Source organism: Somniosus microcephalus, unplaced genomic scaffold, assembly GCF_052327205.1.
Source record: "Somniosus microcephalus isolate GS21.2 unplaced genomic scaffold, FLI_Smic_1.0 unresolved_chr5, whole genome shotgun sequence".
NCBI classification, from domain to species: domain Eukaryota; kingdom Metazoa; phylum Chordata; class Chondrichthyes; order Squaliformes; family Somniosidae; genus Somniosus; species Somniosus microcephalus.
Genome location: NW_028225183.1, coordinates 23,971,252 through 23,979,130, shown reverse-complemented (window position 1 = coordinate 23,979,130; position 7,879 = coordinate 23,971,252).

Genomic DNA, 7,879 nt, shown 5'->3' with positions numbered 1-7,879 from the left:
AATATAGGGGAGAAAAGACAGGTTATACTCGTTATTATTTCCTTTGAATCATAGGGTCCCCAAGAGATGGGGAAATATTCTCCCGGGCTCCATCAACGGCTTGATCTGGCCCCAGTGTCTCCATCTTACATCCAATTTTTCCTGTAGGCAAACGGAGGTTCCTGTACTTAGGAGGATATGGAAGGTCCCATCCCACCGTAGCTCCAAGGTACCTCGAACCGATTGCTTTAACATCACCCACTGTCCTACCCGAGGGGGCGCTTCCCAAATTCCCCTTTGTCTTTTGGCATCATGTGCCTCCTGTAAGTGTTGAACCCAAAAGTGTTTGGCCTCATTGGCCTCACTGATCAGGCGTTGATATGTCAGGAAAGTTGTCTCGAATTAGGAAGTGTCCCCCGTACCCTGAGGGGGTGCGTCTTGGGGTAACATCATAGCTCGTCCAGTCATTAGGTCTAACGGGGTTAAGCCAGTGCCTTTGGCAGGCGTGGCTCGTGTGCCCCAAAGAATGGCGTGGAGGATTGCGTGCCACCCTTTTCCGGTCTGTAACATGGCCTTAGTCACAGACTGTTTTAAAGTACGGTTCATCCGTTCCACCATTCCTGTGGATGGCGGATGGTAAGGGATGTGCAACCATTGTCGAACCCCCAGGAGGGCTAAAGCATGTTTCATGGCCTTGCTGCTCAAATAGGTTCCCTGATCGCACACTCTCTGGTAAGGCACCCCGCATCAGGGAAGGACTTCCATCACTAAGATTTTCGCAGCTGCTTCGGCTGTATTCCTCCTAGTGTGGAAGGCCTCGACACAACGGGTAAAAGGGTCGGTGACTAAAAATACATGGTTATACCCGCCGCTGGGTGGTAGTGGTCCTGCGAAATCCATTTGTAAGTGCGTCCAAGGTCCGCTGGGCCGCCGGGCGTGCCCCATACGTAAACATATGTGACCCTTGATTCCCGTTTGGAGGCAAGATAGACTTAGGCGCCCTTACTCGTGGATCTCTCTGGCCATGCTGGGCCACCACCAGGTGTCAGCTATAATGTAATATAACTTATACACCCACAAATACGCGGGCTCGTGCTAAGATTGTATCAGGGCATGTCGAATCAAAGTAGGAACGACGTACTGGGTCTCGTGATGCCAAAACCCATTAGGGTCTTTGTACGCTCCCTCACGCAACCAGAACTGTATATTCTCAGGGGAATCGGAAAGTTACGTGGTTAGGAGCATATCGTTCGGTAAATCGCCGGCCAGAGAAGTCTCTTCAGTTCATACTACTTCCGTAGGACTAAGGGCCATCACAGGGAGAGCCAACGCGGCCAGTCGGGCGGTCAAATCGGCAGCTCGATTACCCTGGATTTCCGGCGACTCCCCTGCCTGGGGGGCCTGACTCTTTACTATCACCCCCTGCGTGGGGCCATCTGCTGCCCGAAGGAGTTCCATGATCGCGAAGCATGTTTAATAGTGTTGCCTAAAGTAGTCAAATATCCCCGCTGCTGTCACTGGCGGGAGTAATCGTGGACGGCAGAGCAGGCATATTGGCTGTCTGTATAGATATTTGTGGTTGTTCCTCCTGCCAACTGAAGGGCTCCAGTGAGGGTGGTGATTTCCGCCAGCTGGGCGCCACCCATCCCCAAGCCCCTTGGGCGAGGTTCTGTCCTGATGGGCCTACTACTGCCCATCAGGACAGACTGCCCAATGAGTGCTTGAATCCTTTTGGGGGTCAGAGTCCTACCCTCTGGGGAGATGATCTGACCAAGGTAGGTAATCCTAGGAAGCCCAATCTGAGCTTTGATCGGATTCAGTTTGAACACCCCTAGAACTAAAGTCTCCAGGACACACGTCAGGGCGTCCAGATGAGCTGAGGCCGAGGGACTACCTATGAGAATGTCATCAACATATTGAAGACAGGCGGAAGCTTGCATTCGGCTATCTGTTTATGCTGGCTGTATAGCCTTCTCCGGTCTCTCGTGAAAAATAGTAGAGGCATTGTGAAATCCCTGAGGCAACCGTGTCCAAATATACTGGGTGGATCAGACAGTGAAAGAAAAGCGCTCTTGAGATTCGGGATCCAAAGGACATGTCCCAAATCCTTTTTGGATGTCCAGTGCCGTGAATATGGACAGGGTTGGGTAGGAGGCCGTTTAAAATAGTGGTGGGTTTTGCCACTAAGGCATGGAGCTTAGGAGGTTCCCGATTCAGTGCCAACGGTCATTCTCCAGGATCCATCTGGTTTCTGCACTGGCCATAGCAGGGACTTAGTATGGGAGCAGGTCTTAGTCACTACACCGGTTTCTAATAAGTCTACTACTATAGACTCAACAGACCATTGAGCTTCTGATCGGAGGGGGTATTGTCGGTGGGCCTCGAGGTAGGGACTGTGGACGCTAACTGGGTCCATCTCCGCTCTGCCACAGTTTAATTTGTGGGTGGCCAATGTGTGAGAGTACGTCTCACAAAATCTAACCCATAGTCCTTCCACCGCCCATGTGAGAGGGTAAGCATCTCAAACTCTCCCCCATGGTCCTACCTTCGCCCATGTGAGAAGCTAAGTCTCAAAAACTCTCCCCCATGGTCCTTCCTCCGCCCATGTGAGAGGGTAAGTCTCAAAAACACTCCCACGTGGTCCTTCCACCGCCCATGTGAGAGGTTAAGTCTCACAATCTCTCACCCATGGTCCTTCCTCCGCCCATGTGAGAGGGTAAGTCTCACAAACTCTCCCCCATGGTCCTTCCTCTGCCCATGTGAGAGGGTAAGTCTCACAAACTCTCCCCCATGGTCCTTCCTCTGCCCATGTGAGAGGGTAAGTCTCAGAAACTCACCCCCATGGTCCTTCCTCCGCCCATGTGAGAGGGTATGTATCACAAATTCTCCCCTGTGTTCCTTCCTCCGCCCAAGTGAGAGGGTAAGTCTCACAAACTCTCCCCCATGGTCCTTCCTTCGCCCATGTGAGAGGGTAAGTCTCACAAACTCTCCCCCATGTTCCTTCCTCCGCCCATGTGAGAGGGTAAGTCTCACACCTATCCCCCATGGCCCTTCCTCCGCCCATGTGAGAGGGTAAGTCTCACAAACTCTCTCCCATGATCCTGCCTCCGCCCATGTGAGAGGGTATATCTCACTAACTCTCACCCATGGTCCTTCCTCCGCCCATGTGAGAGGGTAAGTCTTACAAACTCTCCCCCATGGTCCTTCCTCCGCCCATGTGAGAGGTTAAGTCTCACAAACTCTCCCCCATGGTCCTTCTTCCACCCATGTGAGATGGTAAGTCTCACTAACGCTCCCCCATGGTCCTTCCTCCACCCATGTGAGAGGGTAAGTCTTACAAACTCTCCCCCATGGTCCTTCCTCCACCCATGTGAGAGGGTAAGCCTCACAAACTCTCCCCCATGGTCCTTCCTCCGCCCATGTGAGAGGGTAAGTCTTACAAACTCTCCCCCATGGTCCTTCCTTCGCCCATATAAGAGGATAACTCTTACAAGCTCTCTCCCATGGTCCTTCCTCCACCCATGTGAGAGGGTAAGTCTCACAAACTCTCCCCCATGGTCCTTCTTCCGCCCATGTGAGAGGGTAAGTCTTACAAACTCTCTCCCATGGTCCTTCCTCCGCCCATGTGAGAGGGTAAGTCTCACAAACCCTCCCCCATGGTCCTTCCTCAGATCACGCGCATTTAACCGGGCGGGGGGCTTGTACTCTGCATTTTCGGGCTTTATATTCCTGGAAGGGACATCCCCCACCCGGGCCCCGTACATCCAATAGGTGGACACTTAGCAGCAACTTTGCCTCTATCTGGTGCAGGACATCTATACCTAAAGTCAGGCACTCGCTGTTGGGACCTACCCAAAGAGTGACCCATCAGCTACGGCTTCCTGGGGATAATTGCAGAGGAATCGGAAAAATCTGTTGGAGGATCGCGCTTTCTCCACTAGCCCCACTTATTTGGATGTTTCGAACTATAGTGGGAAATTCTGAGTCGGTAATGTGATCAGCTACCGGACTCGATTCTTTCCAGCCATTCCTGATCATTTCACTTTGGTATTTTAAATTAGCCTCTTGGACCCGTTTAACAACAGTGACACTGGTGGCCATAGCTGGAACGTCCGGTGAAAAGGTTTCCCCCTCATCACCCATGTCAATCGTTACGTATATCCTTATGCTCTATCTTATACTTTAACTTGCTTACTTCACACTAATCTTATACTTTAATCGGCACAAACGTATTACCTTAGACTCTAAATCAGGAATACACATTCAGGTCTAGTCTATTCCGTCAACCCGTGGTCTCCGTGAGGAATAATTTAACTATGTGAATAATTTTAATACTGTGGCAGGTGCTTCCGCCAAACCTTGTCTCTAATGGCGAGCCTATCCCCTTTCTGCCGAGACACGCATCTCAATTCCATAGGCTACAGACGTTGCCCACAAGGGCTTTAGACAGAAAACCTCCCTGTCTCGAGCACAGGGCCGAACGCACCACATCAAACTCCACCCTTCAATACAGGACCCGTTTGAGCGTCCTACCCGAAGCACAGTATCCCACTTCTGAAACCAACTGTTAGACACGAATTTTTGGAGCAAAACCAGACGGGGAGACGGAACTGCTGATAAAATTAAAGTTTACTAGAAAACGACCGGGAGGCCATGTGCACAAAGGGAGGGAGACGAGCTTCCTCAAGCTCGCAGCTAACTCTAAAAAGAAAAGCTGCAATACAAGCATATTTATACCTTTAAATGGGCAACACCCACCGGTTACAAAATGTGGGCGTACACATACAATCAGTGTCACTACAGTTACTCTCTTATTGGATGATGCGTTTGTCACTCAACTGTCAGGGCCCGCCTTGAGGTGTCGTGTGACACTAAACATCTCACACTAGTTGTAGTTACTTTTTAGCAGTAAAAGCATAGTTTCCAGATATTGAGACTCCACAAAGTAGCTTTCAGCAAGGCCGCAACCATGCTTATCACCCCTGGTGTAATTGTGCTAATCCTGGAGATGTGCAGTTACTTCTTTAATCTCTCGAGAAAAGCTTGTTGTGAAAATCAATGTCAGCTCGAGCTTCGAGCAAACATTCCAAAGCGAGATAAGATGTTTGAAGCAAGGATTGACTCAGAAAAGGCTGATTCCATTTTGTGTTAACTTGGTGGCCACAACTTGTTGTGGGATTTTAGGGACTTCTCTTATAAATGTTGTATAACCCAATTCTACAGTAGGAGCTAGGGCATGAAGGATTGTAGCTCCAAAAATGACATGTGTCTCCCCTAACCATGGAGCAAACAAATCAAAAAGCCATATACTCTGTGGTTAGTTCTCCTTACCTCTTTGAAGGGAAAGCTATGTTGAACACTGCTTCTGTAAAGCTGGTAACAACGTTCCAGAATGTTTGGAGATGCGTGGGGTGGCATCAAGCAGTCTGGCGAAGCTGCTTTGGTCAGCCATTCTACAGTACTAGATAAAAAGCGTTAATATATAACGGTCAAGCATCCCATCATGCTTTGCAGCTATCTAAATGCTACATGTACGCTTTTACTACCTATATCTCTCAATAATGTAAAGCTAATCATCCTTTAAATATGATTTCTAGTATTACAGCCTAATGGTTTATGTGTTAGAGACTGGAGGATTCAAGCTTCGGCTCACAGGCGTAATTTTGCAATCCAACAGTGTCCATCCAGTTAAACATTATTTTCCGTGGTGAAATGAAATCAGCAGATTGTACAAAGGAAGAACATATAAATTAGTTCAGGGCTTGACTTGGCGGGCGCTGTGAGGCTGTTTACCCTGGCTTTGGAGTCCAGAACTGGGGGTCAAAGTTTCGGAATAAGGGGCCGGTCATTGAGGACTGAGATGACGAGAAATTGCTTCATTCTAAGGGTTCTGAAACTTTATAATTCTCTACCGCAGAGGGTTGTGGCTGTTCAGTCGTTGAGTGCATTCCTAACCGAGATGGATTTGGACATTACTGAAATCAAGGTATATGGGGCTGGGTCGGTAATTTTCAGTTCAGGTAGCGGATCAGTCGTGATCATATTGAATGGCGGAGCAGGCTCGAGGGCCGCATGGCCAAATCCTGCTGCTATTTCAGATGTACTCATGTACCGATCTTGGCCAGCAGGGTTGCGAACTGTGGCCGGTCTGGCTTAGTTCGTTAAATAAGCATCGCAGTAGGAAGCAGCATCAACTGGAAGATGGCTGCGCGGACGTTGTGCATTTTTTTCAATGGGTTGCTAAATAAACATTTTCGACGGTTAAAATTGCTTTTACGGTTTCAAGAGCTTTAAACAATGTATTATTTCTCCTGTCGCCCAGGCCTCTCGTGATGCCGTGACGTAATAATGGGATAAAATGCTTGTTTTACTTTCTGCTTGAATGCGTCTCGGCACAGGAACCGAAAGGCAGCAGTTCAAATTAATAATAACAGATCATTTAGGACGACGTCCTCGTTGCCGTAGTCGGCAGGATTGGAACCTTCGCGGGAAATACCCAATGGATTACTATTCCATCGTCTTAAACACTATGCCACGAGTTCCCCGACGGTGCACTGGGCCCACGCAGCTTCTCATTTGCTGCGAAATCGAGACCACCCAGGGACGTGAGTAGCTTATAATTTTTGCAAGCATATCTATTGTATAAAAATGGAGTCTTAGATTCCATGAAAGGAACAGTGGTGTGCATAATGCTGCTGCCTTCCTGCTTCCAATGGGAGCAATCGGTTCATCGATCAGTCTTCTGCCAGGCTGCCTGGATATTCTATTTCCCTTATTCCAATATTCCAAGTGCATCGTTCTTGCATGAAAATCCAGCAGGGAAATCGGCCACAGTAGTTATTCCATTCTGAAAACCATTTTCTACTCTTTCCTCAGTTTTACACTTAAATGGATTAGAACGGAAAGCTTGAAACAATTACAATTGCCAGACAACTTCAGCTTCCTTGCATCGCCCCCGCACCCGGAACGCGTCACAAGAACCAACCAATCACATAGAGCGGCGCGAGAGCTCCACCATTGAATATGCCCAATCAGGGCCTGAGGATTTATCTGATCCGTCACAAGCAGCTCCAGTAGGTTAGAGGACTCGGCTGTGAGCGGATAGCTTCTTCCTGTCGCTGCCGCCGCGGCCGAGAAGCGAGCAGCCCCTGCAATCTCTTGTTTTCAGCCAAATGATAGAGGTATGAATTTCTAATCAGAAATTCTTTGACGCGAGCTGATTTGGCTGCTGTTTTTGAATGCGGTTTAGTGCCTCGCACGGGCCTTGATCTTTTCTTGTTGCGTGCGGTTTGCAGTGTGTGAACGCTTAACGTATTGAGACTGAAATGAAGTGCAATGTCTGATTCAAATTGTTGCTTCATATGGCGTTCGGTCACATTGAGGCAATTCGACACTACGATCGGGATTCAAATCGCCTTTTCTCTCGTGTGCTGCTTTATTCCTTTTATAAGGCGTGTGTGTGTCAGAGAATGTGGTTGGCGGATAAATCTGCGGCTGCATTTTATTACCTACTGGTTGTCCATCCAGTTAAACATTGTTTTCTGTGGTGAAATGAAATCAGCAGACTTTACGAAGGAAGAATATATACATTCTTTCAGGGCTTGACTGGGCGGATGCTGAGAGGCTGTTTACCCTGGCTGTGGAGCCCCGAACTAGGGGTCAAAGATTCAGAATAAGGGGCCGGCCATTTAGGATTGAGATGAGGAGAAATTGCTTCATTCTCATGGTTGGGTATCATTGTCATTCTCCGCCGCAGAAGGCTGTGGCTGTTCAGTCGTTGAGTACATTCCTAACCGAGATGGATGGTACATTACAGAAATCATTCTATATGGTGCTAGGTCGGTAATTTTCAGTTGAGGTAGAGGATCAGCAATGATCTTACTCAATGGCGGAGCATGAT